The sequence below is a fragment of the Podarcis gaigeae genome, assembly GCF_964106915.1.
Source record: "Podarcis gaigeae genome assembly, chromosome: 1".
Classification (NCBI taxonomy): domain Eukaryota; kingdom Metazoa; phylum Chordata; class Lepidosauria; order Squamata; family Lacertidae; genus Podarcis; species Podarcis gaigeae.
This window is the reverse complement of record NC_139678.1, coordinates 53,498,877-53,521,830: the sequence shown is the minus strand read 5'-3', so window position 1 is coordinate 53,521,830 and position 22,954 is coordinate 53,498,877.

Here is a 22,954-nt window from a genome sequence, read left to right as displayed (position 1 = left end):
TCACACTGGAATCTTAGCTATCAGATAAGTATCACATCTACCAAGGTTAGGTGACTGAAGATCATGAAACCAAGGAACCATGGCTGCTGCGTATCTGCTTTGCTGGGGCTCCTTCTCCTGAATTTTGATTCTGCAAGTATGCTGCATTGTCCACTGTCCTAAACCATCTTTGGGAAAGTACTGAAGGAATGTTGTATTTACATCCCATTTATATAGATGGCATTTTATAAGTATATATTAAAATTATTATTATGAGGAGAAGAAAACCTTCAAACGCCTGACAACTAGTTAGAAAAATATGTCTTTAGTTGTCCCTCTTTGAGAGAAAGTATTCAGAAATGCAATGTGTTAATGTAAAAATGTATAAAGTTAAGAACAAGGGTAGCAGGGAAAGGAGGAATTAGCAATAAAAAATAAATAGCATGGAATATTGCTCGAGGTCCTGTTAATACAGCAAATATATTGACTCCTGGAATGAAACAGAAAAGTTAACACATCACACTAAGCACCCACAGTGCAATTGTTTGTGTGCAACAGAAAAGCTAAATAGATATAAGGAGGGAAATGTTCCAATACAATTTATAGCAATATATTTTCTCATAGAACTTTAGCTCCACTTACTGGCTGTAAATTAAAATCCTGCAATTAGAACATAATTCCTCTGTGGAATGGCAGCCTTTTCAGCTGGCTAGATTCTACTTGCTCAGAGTACATGGAAGACTGCTTCTCATATTAAACTATCAGTGGACACTATTATTTATGGTTGTATGGCTCCACATTGGGTCATCATGTTTGTCAACTCTTTGCCCATGTAGATAAGCTAGGTTGTGTGGAGTCTTCCATGGAGGTACCAGCACCTGCCCTGAATTAGAGGTCCTGAGGCTGCTGTCTTATATACCTGGAAATAAGCCCCATTGAATTGAATGGGATTTATTTCTGAGTAAACATGTAAAAGATTGTGCTGCAAGTGCTAACACAGCTTTAAGAGTATAAATCCCATGATGCAGAACGACTGTGCCAGAGAATGGAAAACTGAGGGGAAAGACAATTAAGGAAGAACACACTGGATTAGAGACATTTAAAAACACCAGTGGTTTTTGTTATTTATTTTTTTAATGGAAATCCATGGCTTGGGACTGGGGAAACCAAAATAGCAATAGAAATTTTTCTCAAGAATTAATTCCAGGAATGTGTGTACATGCCAGCACTCTCTCACACAGATGCCTTGTGTGGTGGAAGAAGCAGGTGATGTGTTTGGATTTGACTGACATTTTGGCCAAGGATTTAAAATTATGTTTCGAAACACCCTGTTGGTTTCTAAAAGCTTTTCTCCCCAGGAGTGTGCTTAAAAAATACCGGTTAAGAATGGAACCAATTGCACTAATGGGAATCTTTGATACACTTAGATGAATCTCTCTCAGAATAAAAAGGCACATAGCTCAGCAGCTGGAGTCAAGGAGGGCTGGACCCATCCTTCCTGACAACGTAATTGCACACAGCAGGGCCATAAGCAATTTGTCTGTTGTCTGCCTGGGAAGCCTCTTTTCTATATTAAGCTTTAGCCACAGGTGTCTATATAGACGTTGCTTTTGAAGACCAAGCTCAGGAAACCAAAAAGTCAATAGATACAAGGGGCCAGCTGAGGCCCGGATCTATTTGAGCCCAGGGTTTCAAATGCTTTCTTGCTGAGCTCTGGCCTGCCCTGAAGAGATTGAGGGATTCAGTTAGGACCTTCGGCTGGCTTTCTACGCAGTTGAATTATATCCCTTTTGTGCTCTGAGGGTTTGCTTGCTTTTCTCTTTTTCTTATAGGGTGGCCAGTTTGATCAACTGACACTTATTTGATTTACAACTAAAAGGAGATGCAGCTACCCAAAGCCTTACTGATATCCTATTGTGAATCAATGTACCAGATGGTTAGTTTTTAAAAAATCACTGTGTACAAACCTCTTTCCGCTTCTTTTTCGAGGGCATTGTCTCTTGGTCCACTCGATAGCTATTTCAGCAACACAGAGCTACAGGTCTATCGGTGGTGGCAGTACATAAGACAAGAGGGGATCTATACCAATATGTGACAGTGTGCAGGTGAAGATGCTTCAGATCAAATTTTGTGAATTGAATTTAGTGACACATCAAAAGTGGTTGGAGCCTGCTGGGTCTTTCTGAGTCATTTTAGGTAATTCTTGGGAAAACCTTAGGCTTTTTGTAATGAACTTAATGGAAAAATGAGAAACATGCTAGTCCATCCATTCATCTGTCTATGTTGTGACAGGCTCAATGCAAAGTCCTGCTGTACACAGGGCCTGTGATAGGGTTGGAAAAGGATAATTAAAGCCCAGGCTGAATGACTGCAATGGTCAAAACTGTCGGACAGGTGTCTTTGGTTTCCTACGTGGACAGAGTTTTGGCTTACCTCTGCTCCCTGGGCCACAGTTTGATTTCTGACATTAATATCAATGGGTCTACACTGAGTAGAACTTAGTTGGCTACAACCCAGGGTTAATTAGCTGCTTCCTCTCCTTACCTTTGTCACACTTTCTTTTATTGTGACATAGTGCCCTGTGACATCATGCTCTTTTGCAAAACAGGATTTTAAAAAGGGCTGCTGTAGGGAAGCCATTGATCAAAGTTTCCATACATACAGGGACAAAGGAAACAGAAACTGACTAAGGAAGGTGCAAACGAAGGGCAAATCATCACTAATGTTCGGACACACTGAACATGCATCAACAAGAGAGAGATAAAGCAAAGTGGATATTTCTCATTAAAGTTGCAGGGGACCTCTGCTATAGGAAATTTATTTTTGAATAAACAATATAGAAGGATATTGGTCACAGGAACAGACACAGATAATATAGCACTATATTAACTACAATTTAAATCATGTCTGCAACTTATTGGGGGGAAGCACTGCTTCAGTAGCATTATACAGGCCTGGTGTAGAGGCAACACCAGCTTCAGACTGACTTATTTGGCATTGAGAAGGATTGACTGAAGTTTCTAATAACAAATGGGTACATGTGACACTGTGCAATTCAGAGCCTTTTCCACTGCTGCCTCTGTCTACACAAAGAACTCCGAAAGAATTAGTTTTCGTAGAAGACAATCAAATAATAGAAGGCATTTGTAGGTTCTCTTTGAAGTCGTAATTGAAAACAAAGTGGATTTGGCTTCTTCACGAAGCAAGGTTCATTGGAGGAAAGGAACTGCCTTCACCACTAAGTGTCAAAGTATTCTGGCCTACTAGCACGCTGGGTCAGAGAATAAGAGAATTGTACCAGCGGAGGGGGCAGTGAGATGAGGGAGAATTGTAAAGCCCACTTTGAAAGCCTGCTCAGAAGCTCATAGCATAACATCTTGTTGTGTGTAACCAGATCTATTGAATGTAATAGAAAAATGGGGTCTCAGAGGCAATTGCTTGGGATCTCTGTAATAAATCAAGTCTCTGTGCAGTTTAATGTTGTGTCACACTTTTTGTGCCCCACCCCCACCCTCCGGCACCATAAATATTGTCAAAAGCAGGAGCTGGACATTCCTGAAGAATAAAGGAGAGGTTGAGGTCAAATTGTGACAACTCACTGGATAATATTCTTCCTCACGACCTACCTGGTAGCATTTAAACTGTAGGCTTTAGTGGTAAAACAAGTCCTGTATTGTCAGAAAAACACCAGCCACTTTGTACTCATCCCATGCTGTGTGGGAGAAAATAGCAGGTTATGCGTGTTTATTGTTAAGGTGAATGATTTCCTTTGGCCACCCTTGTGCTGTTCCTTGACATCCATAAATTATCATCACATAACTCTTTGCCCCACACAATCTGTCCATGCCCTTATTTTATTTTTTTCTGGGATTATCATTAGAGCTCCTGTCGAGGCACCAAGTTTATCATGGAAAATTTGAAACAGCAGAGGAATCCCAAAGAGCCTTTAGGCCACATGCATCCATTCCTCCAATAACTATTTGCCACATTGATGGCTCCTATTTTGCCTGGAGAGCCTCACAGCTGAGCTTCCAGAGGCAGGAAGACTTATTTGCCTTCCATCTGCCAAGTTTTTCAGATGCAGGGGAAATGTATGTGCTTTTTGCTCTTAATAGGCACTGTGCAAAAGAAAAAGAAAAAGTGGTCAATACTATATTTCCTGGGCTCCTTTGACAACAATGTATTAACCAACAGATGCTGTTCCCAGAATTCTGCAAATTTCTCATAACTCTGAACAAGGAGCACAACCCAACAGACTTCTCATTTGTCAGAAAGAGGATATTTATTCATTCATAGTTATGGGGGGGATTTATATCCAACCACACAGCCCCTCAGGATGGCTAGGTCTGATAACATGAATTTACTTCTTCTTTTTTCTTTTCTTTTTTACTAGCATTCTGCACCTGAATTCAGTAAAGCTCCTCAAAGTGACAGGACAAACTCTGAAATAGAAGTGTGGAGACAGGACATTAGGTTTTAGGCATCTACAGCCCTACTACCCCTGAGCAATTGTTCCAATGCCTGCCACAGTGCTCTCTGCAGCTCTCTCCAACATGCATGCACAAAGACATATTTTTTGCGGAACTTACAAGAGAAACTATTCAGACATCTGAGACTTGGCTTGGAGTGGTCAGGTAGGGTTGCCATTTGTCTGTAATCTCCCAGATATAGCCGGGATTCAGCCGTTGGAAACTGTGTCTGGGCAGAAATCTCTGAAATGTCCTGGAAAAACTGGACGTATGGCAACTCATGTCGGAAGTGTAGAATTTTGTCAGAAAAGGTAAATTACCCTTGGACGGTTAAGTCCAGTCAAAGGCAACTATGGGGTGTGGAGCTCATCTCACTTTTCAGGCTGAGGGAGCCAGCATTTGTCCACAGACAGCTTTCCGGGTCACATGGCCAGCATGACTAAACCACTTCTGGCGCAACGAGACACCATGACGAGTGCCAGAGTGCATGGAAATGCCATTTACCTCCTGCCACAGCAGTACCTATTTATCTACTTGTGTGCTTTCATACTGCTAGGTTGGCAGAAGCAGGGACAGAGCAATGGGAGCTCACCCCATTGCACGGATTCGAACCGCCAACTTTCCAATTGGCAAGTGCAAGAGGCTCAGTGGTTTAGACCACAGTGCCACCCACGTCCCTTTATCTTTTGACATATGGCAACCTTAGTCAGGAGAACTGGAGGCTGAACTTTAGTTGCTTGCACACAACCCTGAGAGCTGTGATTTTAACACTTTGTTTATTGGGTTTTGTGTGGTGGGAGAAGGAACAATAGTTGGATTACAGTCTGTTGGGAGAAATGTACTCCCAAGCCTAACCAGGTATTTTGTATGCTGAGATGGGGAGAAAATGGGATAAAACAATGAGATGGTTGGAAAACAGGAATGTGAATCGAGGTGGGGCATGAGTTTTATAAAATATAACAGAATAGATGGAAAATGGAATAGTGGAGAGTGGGCATGGGTTGCCATTAACTAGATTGGGCCAGACCTCAAAGAGCCACAGGACTTGAGTAGTGCTGTGTGTACAGCGCACACCCACCCAAATCCTAAGCCCTTCTAGACTGCCACTATTTTGGGTGGGATTCAGTCACATACTGAAAAATTCAGGTTGTACAATTAAAGTTGATTCAGTGTTCTTGAGCAACAAACGTCTCCCCTCCCAGCCCCCCCCCCTTTTTTGATCAGGAAAGTGACAGGAAAATGCACTGGAAGGCGGGGGTCAATGTGGCACCGACATGTAATAGTGCCCGTTCTGCAGATCAAAGTGTTTGATGGTAGAATAAGGTGATCCCACAAGTAAGCTGTAGATTGAATTGGCAACTGTTTTGGGAAAAACCTCAGATAAAAATCCTCCACTTGTTTCATAGGGAATCAAAGGAGCAATGAAATTGTTAATATGTAAAATTCAGAAGATAAAGAAAAAACTAGCATGATGACCTACTTCCTCTCCCATTCCAGAAGGCAGATAGACCTAACCGCTTTGCTATAAGCATTCTTGAGCATTCACAGTTCTGCTGACTCCTTAGCCCATATTTCAGTGTCAGTTGTACATAAGGAAGGAAAGGGTTTTGCTGGAGGAAGGGGGGGGGGCGAGTTGTGCCCTCAAAACAAGAACTATTTACAGTTCCATAAGCATGTTAGAGATGGCTGGGTTTTCAATGCAAGGCTTGTTCGAATACATTGTCGGTCTTGTAATTGACTGTCAGCTTGATTTACAATGGCAGCTGTGATGGGTTTGGTGATTTCATTCCAAAAAGCTCTTTGAAATAAGTGAGGGGAAAAGTCAACCCACTGAAGCAACTCGATTTGTTAATATCATCAAAGTCTAGGGAAGGCTTTAGGTGCCACATCAGCTCCAAACACACTTGGCTCAGAAATGCAGCAGCCTAAGAAGAGGCTGTTTATCAAAGCCACCACAATAGCAGTTGGCATGAGGGATGGGCAGGCAGACGGGCGAGGGAGGAATGAATGGACATTCCGGAAGCAGAACCGTGATACAAACTTCTCATACAATCATGTCCTGATCATTAAAACATCCCAGTTCCTCCAAACTGCACAGAGATAACTTCAGAATCAGTCTGGTGTGCTGCTGCAGATACTCTATAAGCATCTTAGTTTGGCCCAGGCTGCATTTGTGATGGCATGCCTCACTATCAAAAATTATGAATCACTGACATCTGGCTTTCCTGGAAATCACGGATGGGTTTTTCCAACGCTGTGTATCAGGAGCAGCCAACATGCTGCCCTCCAGATATTGTCGGAATGCAATTCCCATTATCCATAACCACTAGTCCTGCTGACTGGAGCCGATGGGAACTGTAGTATAGAGACCCCTCCCAGATCTACATTTCATAGCACCCTTAGCAAAGCACAGACTACAGTTCCCATGATTCTTTGGGAGTAAGCCATGACTGATAAAGTGGTATAAGAGTGCTTTAAAGGTATGGTGCGGATTTAACCCAACCTGCCTCAGCCCCAGCCATCATGGTCAGGTTGTAAAGGAGCAGTAGTTGTCACTGAATAGCAAGCTTAGATAAAGTAACAGAGATGTTGAAAGTGCAATAGAATGGTGTGTATCTGCATGCTACTACAAGCTGTGTGAAAATGTCGTTCCTCTGGAACAGGGGTGTCCAACCAGTTGACCGCGATCAACTGGTCGATCCCCGGGATGTTTGGGTCGATCACGGGCTCTTTTTCATTTGCGTGGGAAAAAGAGGATCCGGCCCCGCCCCCTCGCCCTGTCCCCCATTGGTGCATGATCTCTAGAATGGAAGAGGGAGTTTTCCCTGTGAGGCTGTTTGTTTCCTGATCGATCTTTTGGTGAGTGACTTTTCCCTTTTTCCCCTAAAGAAAGCTCAACATTTTTGACCTGCCCCTGTAAAAAAAGGTGAACAGCTTTGTCTGTCCTCCCTAAAAAAAGCTGAACATCTTAGACCTGAAAACCCCACCCCCCAAAAAGGGGTAGATCACTGCCAGTTTTTTATTCTGTGAGGAGATCGCAGTCTCTCAGGAGTTGGACGTCCCTCCTCCAGAAGATGGGCAAGAAGCCACTTCCTGGTCTCCCCCTAGAGGCTTGTCAGGACTTTGGAGGAGTGGGTGGGTTATATAAGGCAGCCTCACTCTGCCTTCCTCTCCTGCATGCAAAGTGGGGATTAGCCAGTGGCCATGCTAGGGACAAGTAAGAGTTTATTATTCTCACCTGCAACTGGCTTCTACTTGGGGGGGGGGGCTTCCCCCACCTGCTCCATACTGTTGTGCAGGTTTAGTATAGCTATTGGTGGGAGCTGCATAAATTAGTGGATTGGACTGGTCCCTGCTTGAATGTGCAGGGAAATGAAAAAGGGTGTCACAGATGGTGATCACCTTGAGACACTTTTCAGGTGAATAGTGATTCTGGAGACTTGCACACAGGGATTCGGGACAGATTCCTTTTGAGGCTAGCCTGTGTCACTCACCCTGAGTTGTGGGGCTCCAAGGGGTCATGGGTCAGGAAGACCTCCCTTCTCATCTGAATGGTGTGGGATGAGGGGACTGGTGGAATTGAAGCCTTCTTCTCTTGCTCCCTCCCTGAAAGGCAGGGTAACCCAAATTATAACATGCTTAGAAGCCTGGTTGTCAGTTTTAAATATTTCCCATACAGTGGCTTTCACCTGTGTAGATCAGAAGTTCATTTGAATTTAAGATGGTGGCCCTAGTTTAAATCCACACCTTGTGGCATGCCTATTTATAGCAGATCTCCTTAAGCACAGAATGTGTGGGCTTTTTAACATATCCTTTACTGTTAAGTTTGGACTGAAGTCTGTATTTGGAAGGCTAAAATAGACTCCAATTGCTAGATCTCTTTCCTGACAACTAAAGGGCAAGGAATGTAGACTTACTAAGAGTGTTAAAAGTTAACAAGCCAGTAGCTGGCTAATTAGATTTTAACCAGAATAGTTAAAAGAAAGCATTTAGCAGGCTCGTAGGTCAAAATGGTCCTTGAGTCCTATATGTAAGTAGAAGAACATGAATGGTACATTCAGTACATTGCCCTCATAGCTGAATAAATGTGGGGAAGGCAAAACAGGAATGAACTATGAATTAGTCTTTTTTTTTCCCACCGCAACCACATTACAAAGCAAATGGCTTGCAGCAAAATATTGATGGCTGATATCTTCTGTTAACTTTTAATCTCCGTACTTTTTGAAGCAATTATCCAAGGACAAGTTGCAAGGTGGAAAGACAGTACAGTACTGTGGCTATATGTTTTGTGCTATTTCCTTTTTCTTTCTTTTTTTAGGAGAGTAGGGAAAGAGCAAAAGCCAGGATGTCTCAATCAAAATGTAAACGGCATTAGCCTGCTGCACAAGGAGCTAATGTACAAACCCCAACGTATCAGAAGCCTGTCAAGGGAAGACTTTGCTATCCATTTGCCGGCATGAGATAGGGACCTCGTGGTGCATTAACTTGAAAGATGCAGGTAGGACACAGAGCTCAGATGTCGAAATGAGCTACGAGGCTGCCACAAGCTTTCGCTGTAGGACAGTCAGATTCTGGACGCATTCTGCCTGCAGTTCTAGTGGCAAAACTGCTGTAGCATCAATGTGGAATTACTTCCAGTTTATAATAAAGAAAGTGACCTCATTACCTCACCCTCGTTTTTTTCTTATCCTCCTCCTTTTTCTTCTCTGCCTCCAAGGACCTTTGATTGCCTTTTATTTCTTTTTCAATCAAGTTCTTTTTATCATCTAAAATATTAACTTAAAAGTAATAACTCATCCTCAGATGCAGGGACGAAGAAACTAATGGCTCCTCCGAGAGGTGTACCTAAGGCTTGATTTTATCAGTTTGGGCTCTAGCATTCAAATGCTTCCATCTTTAGTGAAATGGGGACTATAGAATATTAATTCAAGTGCTATTTCAAAAGCTACCAATAACCACTGGGGACCAATGGTTCTCTTTTGACTTTTATCCCCTTTACCTCCCTTGAACTGCAAGCAGGAAAGTCACACATCCTCTTCTCCTTGAATCTGCTGCTGCTGTTAAAACCAACTCTGAGGTCTCCAAGTTCCTCACTCCAGAAGCTATCACTAGTCCACATCCATTCCACATCAGGCTGTAACAGAGATGGGGAGGGAAAGGGACAGAGGATCACCCCCACAGTACCAGATTTAGGGCGGTGCGGGCGGTTCCCCCACACAGGGCACTGAGCCAAGGGGGCACAAAACTGAGAAGATCCATTTGGGGGCGCAAAATTTTGGGCTCGCACAGGTGCCATATTACGAAATGTTATCAAAGTAGGGCACCTCACCAATGCAGCCAAGAAGCCAGCAACTTTAGAGGCCTCTAGTTCTCATGTTTTTCTACCCAGCTGGTCCTTAGAAGAACTTTTAGCTAAGATCTTGTATCTGAGTTCCCCTGTTTCCTCCTTCCTTGCGTTAACAGCAGCCCTCTTCAGGAAGATCATCCTGTCTCTCCAGCCTACCCACTCCATCCCTTACATATATATGCCAAAATTAATTTTTCCAGTCTAATTGGGGGAGGTCAACATGCTTATGGAAGAGTGGGTGAACCCTTCCCTCCCCAACTGTACCAACCAAATGCACCTGTCAGGGACTGGCTGGGTGACAAAGAGTGGTGGGGGGCACCAGCCAGGGAACCCCTAAGGGAAATCCCAAAGGAGGAAGGCTCAGAGCCTGGGGATTGGTGATGGGACACCAAGGAGAGGTCAGAGGGAGAAGAGTGAGAGGAGTTGTTGGATGCTGAAGGGGCCACAGGATTTAGTCAACAAAGAGGGTCTGTGACAGGCAGCAGTTCTGACTCAGAGGCTGAAGCAGAGGACAAGGGGGAAGAGGCTACAGAAGAATGCAGGGAGCCTGCCTCTCCTGCTGTGACAAGCTCCCCTCCTGCTTTGTCTTCAAGGGCACACAGTGTGATGCATAGCACGGAACAGAAATTAGACGTCTGGGGAAACATCTAGCAGAGGAGAAGCCTTAGAGAGGATTAAAAGCCGTCAGTCCTGGCAACTGCTCCATTGGGGCAAGACTTACTGGGAAGCATTGCTGAGTTGTATGGTGTTTCTTTGAATAAAGAGTTAACTTCTGCGGCAAACTCTGCTTCTTGCTTGCTGACCTGCCCCTAACTCTAGCGCTGACAGCCCACACACACACACGCTGTACTATAATTAGGAGAAAAAAAGCCTTCTGTTGGATCTCATAAAGAGCTTTTTGCCTCACAGGAGGGGCATTTCGGGGCAGTGTCTTGGGGACATGAGGGTTAACCCTTTCCTCCCTAGCTGCAATTCTACTTTGCAGGTTTTATGCAAATCGGAAAAGAATATATCATAGTAGGTTTGTGTATGTTTGTGTGTGCCCTATACAGTGGTACCTCGGGGTTACAAACACCTCAGTTTACAAACACTTCAGGTTACAGACTCCGCTAACCCGGAAGTAGTACCTTGGGTTAAGAACTTTACCTCAGGATGAGAACAGAAATCAATCACTGGTGGTGCAGCGGCAGCGGGAGGCCCCATTAGCTAAAGTGGTACCTCAGGTTAAGAACGGTTTCAGGTTAAAAACAGACCTCCGGAACGAATTAAGTTCGTAACCAGAGGTAACACTGTATACATATTTTATCCCCATCACCTACTAGTACAGTTTTCCCTGTTCCTTGATCTGTGTAATTCTGCTCCACAGCTGGTATCTAGAATTCCATTATTACTGTGCCAATATTGCGACTCTTCAAGGACATTATTTCAGCTCATGTGGTGTTGTTGGTGGTGGTCTTCTTTTTTTAACTATCATATTGGTACATTTTCCCCAGCTCTAGCATGGCTCTAAATGAGACCAACAGAGGAAATCTCCAACAGACTTACCTGAATAGCAGTATACAGCTGTAGCACAGCTTTCCTCCTATCTAAGAGTTCTTCAACAACAATCCCAAGAGCGCTGCAGACAGCAAAATAAATAAATTTTCTACCTGGGGGATTGTAAATGGTGGGAGTCTTGTGCCTAAGAGTCTCTTGGGAAATGTTAATGGGATTTTGGGATCTAATTATAGTGTAATTAATACAGTTGTCCCGCGTTCTCCTCTGGGATAGAGGGCAGAAGAAAGGCATTTTAATGAGCTCTCTTGGGTTTTGGCAGGTATGTTATAAGATGCAGAGCAAGAATTAAACAAATTAAGAGACACTACTCAAGAGACCACAGAAAAGAACCAGTTGTTCAGCTGAGCTAGTTTTGTAGGAGAAATGTTCCTTGCAGCTCCAAGATAAAGAAGATTCAAAGTGTTGTAGGAGACCAGCCATTTGCAAAGCAATGATAAGATAACATCACAATCACAAGATAAGGCCTTTAGTAAGAATTCTCATGGCTGCAACAGAATACTGCTCTTTCATTGAATAATGAAACAGAACGATACAGGTCCTCTTGGTTAGAAAGAGGAGCATAAAGATACAAGGGTGGTTTTCAGCTGCTTTGCTTCAAGTGTCATAGAATGTGAACCAAGCAATCATTTGCTAAAATCAGAAGACAGTATGAGACTTTCACTGGCTTACAGCAGGTGTGGGGGAACTTTCACCCCCCAGATATCCCTGGACTGCAACCCAGTGGAGGCTGTTCCATTAGGGCAAGTGGGGCACCTGCTCGCATACTTAGTTGCAGACAGTCAGAGGATGAGCACCAACCACCACTGCTACAACCTCTATCATCCTTGGTTGTTAGCTTATGGGTGTTGTAGAAATACCCAGAGGGCCAAATGTTCATCACCACTGGCCTAAAGGTTGGATTTTATTCTTAGCTCAGGGAATCTAAATTGTGCAAAAAGTGTGATATAGGCATGGGCAAATTTGTCAAATTCACTTTCTCTCGGTTTTTTTTTTCCCAGCCTTAAATTCATTTCTCAACCTTTCCACATCAGTTTGTGGGTGGATAGTATGGAAATTCATCAAGATCTTACTGCAAATTTCTCCCACTTTATATGTTTATCTTCAGTTTTGCCTAATATACACATTTCTGCAAAGCAAATTTTCCTAAATATAATGTATTTTACAAGTTATTTTCACTGTTATATGCATATTTACTCTTATCTCACCCTAACATATGCATTTTTGTATACATCACTTGACTTGAGAACTGCATTGCAAAATTCAGAGAAATGTGAATTTTGAGCAATGGCTGTGTTTTGATTTGTGTATAGTTTCGGAAGTTTGAAATTAGGTTCACTTTTAAATGCAAATTGAATCAAATTTATCCCCATCCCAACCATAACATCATTCATGCATTCGTTTTCTTACACCCAAGCTTCCTTCATCTACATTTTGTTTGTACCCTGACTAGGAGTGAAGTGTCCCATTCTCTGGCAGCCTGCACAGTCTAGGAATAGAAAATGGAGCCTTTTTATTCTTATTCCATTTATTTCTGTCACAGCAAAAGTTGACAAGGCTAGGCATGTTACTGCTTAGCTTGTAACCTCTCCTCTGGGTCTTCCTCCCTCCACCCCAGCAGTCCTATGATAATGTAATAGGTTGAATCCTACTGGCTTGCAAGCAATCTTCCTTTGCCTCTTTTCCACATGCTCTACCAGCAATTATTTGCAGAGGTCAATAAATGTGCCCTGACATTTATACTGTTTGCAAAGGGTGCAGGACTGTAAGAGACTTATCCCCAAACCTGAATTTCAGCTTTATCAGAAGCTATTTTTAAAAGCTGACTAGATTTGGTTGAATGGTCCGAGAGGATCAACCAAACTTTATTTCAGGGAATCTCAACTTCAGGATTGGAATTGCTTTACTCAAAATTGCTTTCAGGGTAGGTCTCAGCAGAGTGCATGTGGATATAACCACTGTGTGCTGGTCCCGTGGGCTAACCGAGAGGCGAGGTCCGAGTCCAGTCCAAGATCAAAGGTGCAGTATGGAGGCAGCCCATAAAAGTTGAAGCTGGATGCAGGGCAGGTAGTCGGGTGAGGTCAGGAGCTACGGCAGGATAGCAGGACACGGTTCAGGCAGGAACTGACAACCAACAAAGTTGCTCCCGCAACTTGGGACTGAGGCTGGCTGGCTTTTATGTGCCCCGAGGCACAGGGCGGCTCCGATCCTCAGGTGACTCGCCTCTCCTGGCCTGGAAGCGAGCATTCCTTCTGCGGGAACTTAGTTCCCTCTGCCTCTCTGCCCTGAACCTCTGCACCTCAGGAGAGGCTAGAGGGTTACCGGACCCAGAGGCAACCTCAGCTTCCTCTAACGGGGCTGAGAGTGGAGCACCTGCAGGCAATGGGTCCTCCACCCCCTCAGGAGCCACAGCAGACTCAGCTGGTGCCTGCACCTGAGGATCCAGCACAGGTGAAGACCCTTCAGGCTCATGCCCCAGCCCCAGCTCAACTGGTTCTGGAGGCAGGGAATCCTGTGCAGGCTGGGATTCCTCAGGTTCAGCATCTGAATCCAAATCTCAGGCCATCACACACTGCTATACAGTCATACCTTGGGTTTCAGACGCTTCAGGTTGCGTTTTTTGGGGTTATGGATGCGCCGAAACCTGAAAGTACCAGAATGGGTTTCAGCGGTCGCGCATGCGCAAAAGCGCTAAATTTAAGCAGTGCTGGTTGCGAATGTGCCTTCATGGATCACATTCACAACCCAAGTGTCCACTGTAGTCTTTAAAGACAGAAAGAAAAACTTGCCTAGTGCTTTCTCTTTCCCTGTTACGTTTTTGTGGTATACAAATATTTCAGGAAGCTGAGGCATGCCAGGAATATTTTACATGCACAATTTCGTGTACAATTGAAAACGCTGGTAGCATTTAGATAAATTCAACAGTATGGTAAATATTTGAAGGATGTAAAATGGAGAAACGATTAGATTGGTTATAGTAAAATATGCAGGAATGATAGCGAAGTAAAATGAACCATGAAAGGAGAAGGAGGGAAGTCAATTGTTACATGGTATTATGTAAAAAAATTATTTTGAGACTGAAAAATTAATAAAAAATTGTTACACACACACAAATATATATATATTTTTCATGCTCAAAACATATTTGTATGTTCAAAGCATTTTTTCACAATCTTAGTAAGATTGGCAAGCATTCTTTTTCCTTTTTCTTTTTAATAATAGTTTTTATTTCTATATATCCCAACAATTATTTAACCATAATTTTAACATTTTCAACTTTGACTCCCTTCCCCCTCTTTCTGCGGTTCCTTACATTTATTTTTGACCTTTCTTGCATACTCCAAATTGCCTTAACTTATTATTGTACTCATCGTTTTCTCCTTGATTGGTTTACAATTTGTTTGTAAATACCCATTAACTATTTCCATTCCTTTCTAAAAAGTTCTCTTGATTTCTTATTATTCTGCTAAGTTTCACCATTTCTGCATACTCCATTAGTTTCTGTATCCATTTTCTTCATCCTCTTCATCCTTCTATTTTTGGACAAATAACATTCTTGCAGCTGTAGTTGCATAGATAAAAAAATTCTATACTGTTTAGGTAGTTCTAATCCCATAATTTCCAAGAGAAAAGCTTCTGGGGGTTTTTACGAATGTTATCTTAAAAATCTTTTTCAATTCATTATTTATCATTTCCCAGTAAACTTTAACCTTATTACAAGACCACTGCATATGAAAAAGGTGACTTCTTTCTCTTTACATTTCCAACACTTATTTGAGTTTGATTTATACATTTTTGCCAGTCTACTAGGTATTAGGTACCTAGTTTTCATATAATTTTCTCTTAAACCATAAGACACATAAATTGTATATCCATATTCCATAATCATTCCCATGCTTCGATTTCTATATGACCAATATCTATTTCCCAAAGTATCATTGAAGATTTCACTTGTTCATATTTTGTCTCCCATTCCAATAACATCTTGTACATTTTGGACATCACTTGAACATTACAGTTAAACAGGTCTCTCTCTAATTGTGATAGTTGTTCCCCAAACCCCCGCTTCATATCCTTTAAAAATATTTCATTCAAATGATGATATTGTAACCAATGTTGTTAACATTCCTGGTAAATCCTTAAACTCTTTTAATTTAAATTCTCTACCCTCCTCCCTTAGCAAATTTCTATAAGTCACCCAACTTTCTGTCGTATTTTTTTCCCCCACTGCTATGGTTTCCAAAGGTGAAAGCCAAAGTGGTGTTTTAATTTCAATAAATTTTTATATTTGTTCCATATTCTATACATATTTTTCCTAATTATATGGTTTGTGAAATCTTTATGTATTTTCACCATTTCATACAAATAAGCATGCCAACCAAAAACATTTTCATGACCTTCCAAGTCTAAGACATACGGATTCTTCAATAACAACCATTCCTTCAACCTGCACAGGCAATATGCTTCATAATATAATCTCATATCCAACAGGAAGAAACTTCCACTCTCTTTCATGTCTATCAGTATTTTATATTTTATTCTTGGGTTTTTCCCAATATATTCCCAGATATATTTAGAAATATCTTTTTGCCATTTGTTGAAGCAGTCTGTCTTGTCGATCACCGGTATTGATTGAAACAAAAATAACATTCTTGGTAATATATTCATCTTTATGGTCAACATACTGTCCAGCAATGAAAGTTTCATTCTACCTGAAATTTGCAAATTTCTTTTAATATCCTCTCAGGTTTTCAGATAGTTATCTTTATTTAGATTTATACTCTTTGCTGTTAACCATAGGTAAAGGTAAAGGTACCCCTGCCCGTACGGGCCAGTCTTGACAGACTCTGGGGTTGTGCGCCCATCTCACTTAAGAGGCCAGGGGCCAGCGCTGTCCGGAGACACTTCCGGGTCACGTGGCCAGCGTGACATCGCTGCTCTGGCGAGCCAGAGCCGCACACGGAAACGCCGTTTACCTTCCCACTGGTAAGCGGTCCCTATTTATCTACTTGCACCCGGAGGTGCTTTCGAACTGCTAGGTTGGCAGGCGCTGGGACCGAGCAGCGGGAGCGCACCCCGCCGCAGGGATTCGAACCGCCGACCTTTCGATCGGCAAGTCCTAGGCGCTGAGGCTTTAACCCACAGCGCCACCTGCGTCCCTATGCTGTTAACCATACACCTAAATATTTGACCTTCTTTTCAATCTTCCAATCTGATATATTTTATGATTTATTTTTACTCTCATCATTTGTGATTTTTTTTACCAGGAGCTTGGTTTTATCTTTACTAATTTTAAGACCTACTATTTCTCCAATGTTTTTTATCTCTTCTAATGCTTTCAGTATTGACTCTATTGATTCTTCTACAGATATCACCACATCGTCTGCAAATGCTTTTCATTTGTACTGTCTCTGTCCCACCCTTATTCCTTTAATTTCTTGATTACATCTTATTCTTTGCACCAAAACTTCTAAAACTAATATAAAAAATAAAGGTGACAGTAAACAACCTTGTCTAGCACCTTTAGTTGTCTTATAATTCTCAGTCAATACATTATTTACTATCAATTTTGCCTTAACTCATTTTATAAAAGTGTCTCCACAGCTAATATATTTCAAAAATTTAAACATAAAGTTCAAGGAGAGATTGGCCAGCATTCCTAAACCTGTGCCACAAGAAGAGAGGCCCACAAATTCAAATCTGAAATAGTCTGTGTTATTGCTATAATCAACTGTAGAGTTGGTTTGGCAGGGAGTAGCATGTTGTTTTGCTCAGTGTCACATTACCCTTAAAATAATTTCTATGCTAATTGGGAATATATATTCCAAGAACATATTCCAATTCACATTTATTCCAACCCAAAATTCGTTCTTCATCTGTTGTGCTTGGAAAAACCTGTGGTTTGCTAGTGATTATCTGTAGATTTTGATATTATACTGAAGCTGCCTGGTTCACTTCTGCCTCTTGAACTTTCAGCCCTGGCTGGCTGAGGACCCATACCTCACAGCTGCCAAGGTTAGTGACTGGCACAATGGTGGCAAAAATGCATGCTAACCCCTAATTTTTACCTGATTTTGGAGGTTGGGAGGTAGCATTACATGGCTTATGTTGCCCCCCTTTTTTTGGACAAGTGGGAGATATCTACTATTGCAAGAAACCCGTTCCTATCCTTTATTCCTCCCAATGCAACATTTAGATTTCCAGGTTCTTAACATTGTCCCTAATTTAATAGATGGCATGGTTTTCTTATATTTTACCTTTTATCAGGTGATTCATGTTCTCAGCTTCGTTCAGTCTTTTATATGACAATGACCTGCTAGAATGTGGGCTTGTTGCTGATGCTATCACAGTGGAGAGGAGGTCAGACTGGTTGAGTTACACTGATTATAGAAGCACATGGTAGCTGTTGATTTTCCAGTGATATTTGTGTGTTAAATCTGCCCTGTGTTTCAGCGCATTGACAAATCATGACACACACACATACACACACACTGCTTCATATAGCAAAACTCACTAACAGATGTTAATTTATCATGTAATGCCAGTTATGTGAATTAGCCTTGACATACAAATTAGAGATCTATAAATAAAATGGACTTGAAATTAAAAAGGTAAATGGTATTAAAATTTTGCGTTGTTGCACTTCTGCATATTCCATACTGTATTGAATTGAATCAATTGCCTTTCAATAACTCCTGCAGGAACTATATGCCTGATTTTTTTTTTAATGGGATATTCTTCTAGGTGTCTCAATTAATTAGTTATTTTTCAGTGTCCACAGGGAGACGGTTATTGTTGTTTTCTAAACAGTTTTTCTGAATAAAACTTTGTTTTTCTTTACCTGCCTAGAAGCTCAAGCTATACCAGTCTTTATGGGTTTTTTCTAAGCTCTGTAATGGCCTGTTGTTATTGTCCAGCAGGGAGCCTCAGGTGGGATCTAGGGCTGAGACATCAGCTGCTTAAACAAGTGGAACGGCTGCCATTAATCTCTGCTTGTGATGCTCATAACAAGAAAATGGAGCAAGCAGGGAAGTGGCTCTCAATAAAAGAAGCATCCTTCAGCCTTACACAGTTCCATGTCCAGTCACTGATCAATATATATATCGTGCCCATAGATCATAGATCAAAGCAGCAGAGGTTGAGGAATTGCCCAAACTAGAGACCTGTACAAAGTGGACAGTGGAGCATTTCCCAGTCAGAGAGTGATAAAATCCATCTCATGGGGACAGGGCTCTATGAAAGATCCAGGCAAGGACTAGGGTGATGAGAGCTGGACTTGGGAAGCAAATGTTTTGTTTTGTTTTTTTATATGTGTCGCTTCCCATGAGGTTTGTCAAATCATTTGACAATATAATGACAAAGACTCTCCTCCCTGCAAGAGAGGGGAGTGGTTGTGGGCGGGAGCCCGAGCTCCGCCCCTAGCAGGGGGCGTTAGCCCCCTGCCTTCACCTCACCTGGCTGGCGCCCACGCCCCTCAGCAGGCATCCAACCAGGTGCCTGAGGGGGGCGTGTTCAGCAGCCTTTTGCTGCGGCGGCAGCCTTCGCCCGGCCTCATTCTTCGTCCTCTCACCACGAGTCAGGATAGTCTCCCATCTGTGCCTAGCAGCGACGACCACGTGGTTCCAGCTTAGAAGAGGAACTTTAACAGAGAAGTTTTGCCTTTCCCCTTCTGCCTTCTCGGCTGCTTTCTGCTGTTTTTTCCCCCTCTACGATCGTTGCATCTGCGAGGGATACATTTCAGGTATTAGTGCTATTTGGTCCTTTGGAGGAGTGATTGGGTTGATTTGCTTTCTCTGCTCTCCTTCTACATCTTCACTTCCTTTAAAATTGACTTGAGTTTAACCCTTTGTTTGGGTGTTCTTCATGCTTGCCTTGCTTAATTTGCTTTGCTTATTGGAGTGCCTGAGTGATTGCGGAAACGATCGTTTTAAATCAGCTGGAGTGTGTTCTGAGGCAGTGTGTGGGTAGATTTGCATTTTAAATCAGCTGGAGTGTGTTCTGAGGCAGTGTGTGGTTAGATTTGCGTTTTAAATCAGTTGGAGTGTGTTCTGTGACTGAGTGTGGTTAGATTTGCGTTTTAAATCAGTTGGAGTGTGTTCTGTGACTGAGTGTGGGTAGATTTGCGTTTTAAATCAGCTGGAGTGTGTTCTGTGACTGAGTGTGGTTAGATTTGCGTTTTAAATCAGTTGGAGTGTGTTCTGTGACTGAGTGTGGGTAGATTTGCGTTTTAAATCAGCTGGAGTGTGTTCTGAGGCAGTGTGTGGTTAGATTTGCGTTTTAAATCAGTTGGAGTGTGTTCTGTGACTGAGTGTGGGTAGATTTGCGTTTTAAATCAGCTGGAGTGTGTTCTGAGGCAGTGTGTGGTTAGATTTGCGTTTTAAATCAGTTGGAGTGTGCTCTGAGACTGAGTGTGGGTAGATTTGCGTTTTAAATCAGCTGGAGTGTGTTCTGTGACTGAGTGTGGTTAGATTTGCGTTTTAAATCAGTTGGAGTGTGTTCTGTGACTGAGTGTGGGTAGATTTGTGTTTTAAATCAGTTGGAGTGTGTTCTGTGACTGAGTGTGGGTAGATTTGCGTTTTAAATCAGCTGGAGTGTGTGACAAGTATAAAAACAATTGCACAAAAACATTTTAAAATACAACTATTATAAACATATTTTAAAACAACAACACATACATAAAATATTTTTTTCCTCTCTCCCAACCTTAATTGGCCCCTTTGGTTGGGTTTGTCCCTACCTTTCCCTCAATGACTTAAGACTTGCTTAGTTAGGCTTTGTATAATGGAAATGGCATTGGGCAAGATCCACATAGTAAATGAGATCCTCTAAAGGGGCCTAGGGGGAGGATTGGCTATTGTCATGGGCCAGGAGTCAGCTTACCTGCTCAGCAGCAGCCTGAAGGAACAGAAGGCAAAGTTACCTGCTACTGATCAGCCTTCTTGCTCCTGATGAGAACCACCTGGCTCCAGTTTTCTTAAGCAGGGTCTCCAGCCTCCATCAGTTGCTGGAAACAACATTCATCATCGTGACCTTGGACCCTCGGATTTCTTGACCCCCGGATCGTCTGACTATGTGAACTGAGATAGTCCTGACCTTGGGCGTGGACTGAAACTTGTATATGGACTCTGCCACCAGGCAAGTATCCCCCTGAGTCTCTGCTGGTTGGCTGGCTTCTCCCTCCACTGAGCTCTGCCCTGGCTGGCAGCACAGGACTACAACAGCTATGACATGTGCTAAGCTTGGGTTGGGGCCTCTTCCTGGTTGGAATCTCTTACCCTGGTCACTCAGTAAGGCCCTGGATGCTTGCCTTCCACCCTGCCAGAGCTCAAGACTGAATGATTCCCATGTGGGGAGCAGTTCTCAACCCCAACCAAATGCCATTACATCAACATGGGGCGGTAGAATGAGGAACAGGATCCTTGTCATGCCAACCCCACATGTGGCTGTAATTGATAACGTTTTGGCTTGAATGAATGAATGAGAGAACTATATTGTAATTTCCACTAACAATGATACTATAATGTCACCCCACCTCTCATTTATATTGGCTTTAGGACCCAATGATCAGTGCTGACCTTCATCAGACCAAAGCCCCATCTCACAACAGCTAGCCAAATACCTATGAGGTGCTACTAAGCAGGACATTAGTGAAATCCCACCTTTCCCAGCATATGGTATTCAGAGGCATATCACCTCTGACACTGGACGTAGTACACAATCGTGGTTAGTAGCCACACAGCCTTTTCCTTCATGTATTTGTCTATCACCTTTACTCTAGTTTCATCAGGTGCTAAAGACATGCCTCTTCTTTCAGGCCATCTTGAGGTTGTTGCAACTTGGGCTCAGAGAGAAGTGATTTATAGTGATGTTTTATAGTGGAGCCAAAGTGCTGTCCTCCTGATATGACCACCGCTGTTGTTTGCTTGGATGGGGCTGCAGTGAGGCGATGGTGAGGCTGAGAATGTACAATAGTGCACCAGGAGGGACCACTGACATTAGTCTCTTGCTCCCATCAATGCACTTGGATAGCCCCACACACAGTCTCACCCAAGCCCATTAGCAGTGCTAATGTTGGAGTGGTGGCTGCACCACCCATGTTGCTACTGTTTGATTGGTAGAACAGTCTCTGGAATTGTTGACTTGGCTCTGTTACATATTTGACAACTCAATTTGTGAGCCACTCTTAGATTTTTTAAATTAAGGTAAGAATATAAATTAACAGCGTTTCCGTGCGCTGCTCTGGTTCGCCAGAAGCAGCTTAGTCATGCTGGCCACATGACCCGGAAGCTGTACGCCGGCTCCCTTGGCCAATAAAGTGAGATGAGCGCTGCAACCCCAGAGTCGGCCACGACTGGACCTAATGGTCAGAGGGCCCTTTACCTTTATAAATTAACTGAATTAATATGAATACAAGAAGAGTCTGCTGGTTCAGGCCAATGGTCCATCTAGTCCTGCACCCTGTTCTCACAGTGGCCACCCACATGCCTGTGGGAAACCTGCAAGCAGGATCCCAGCACAAGAGCACTCCCCTCCTGTGGTTTCCAACAACTGATATTCAGGAACATCGAGTGTGGAAGCAGAGCACTCCACAGAGCATCCCTCTGCCAAACGCCTTCCCTTCAGATGTCGAGGAGATGACATCTGAAGGCAGCCCTGTATTAGGAAGTTTTTCATGTTTGATGTTTTACTATGTGTTATATATGCTGTAAGCCGCCCAGAGTTCCCCAACCAAATGGGTGGGTATAAATAAGATAATAATTAATAACAATAATAATCACAGCTACTGTGGCTAGTAGCCATTGATTGCCTTATCCTCCATGAATTTGTCCAATTCTCCCCAAAAGCCATTCAAGTTGGTGCCCATCACTGCCTCTTGTGGGAGTGAGTGCCACAGTTTACACGCTGCACGAATAAGTGCTTTCTTTTATCTGTCCTGAATCTTCCAAAGTTCAGCATCATTGAATGTCCACGAGTTCTAGCCTTCTGGGAGAAGGAGGCAAACTTCTTTCTCTCCACTTTCTCCAGACCATGCATAATTTTATAACCTTCTATCACGTCACTTCTTATAAATTTTGACATTGCCTGTGGATGTGATGATGTCCCTTAAGGTAATCATAAGATGCTTTGCCTTTCATTGCCCAGCCAAACATATTCCGATGAGAAACGTGACAGCCTCTTTCTCAGGCTAAGAAGCTCTTGGTTGCTAGAATGCAAACATTAACCAAGCTAGCTTGCAGTTGAGCTTTGGATGTAGGACAGGTTTGGGTTTTCACAGGAGCAGATCAGTCTGATGCAGTTCTTGTTTTAGCTCAGAAGAGGTTATAGCAACAGGCACTTGAATTCTCAGAAGGGCAAAAGCTATTCTGGTTGCATTACCAAGACAAATAGTGCAGTGAAATCAGCTCATACAGGCAAGAATGGGTCCCCGAAGGTTGGCCAAGTAAATTTTCAATCCAATACAATCTCTATGGTCCCCTGGTGTGTTCTAATTTTTTCCAGGCAACATAGTGTGTGGCAGGCTCCCCACATTTTGAATAAGAGTGTGTATCTCTTTTCTTATGTTCATATATTTCTCTTATATCTCCATGGCCAGCAGTTCAAGACC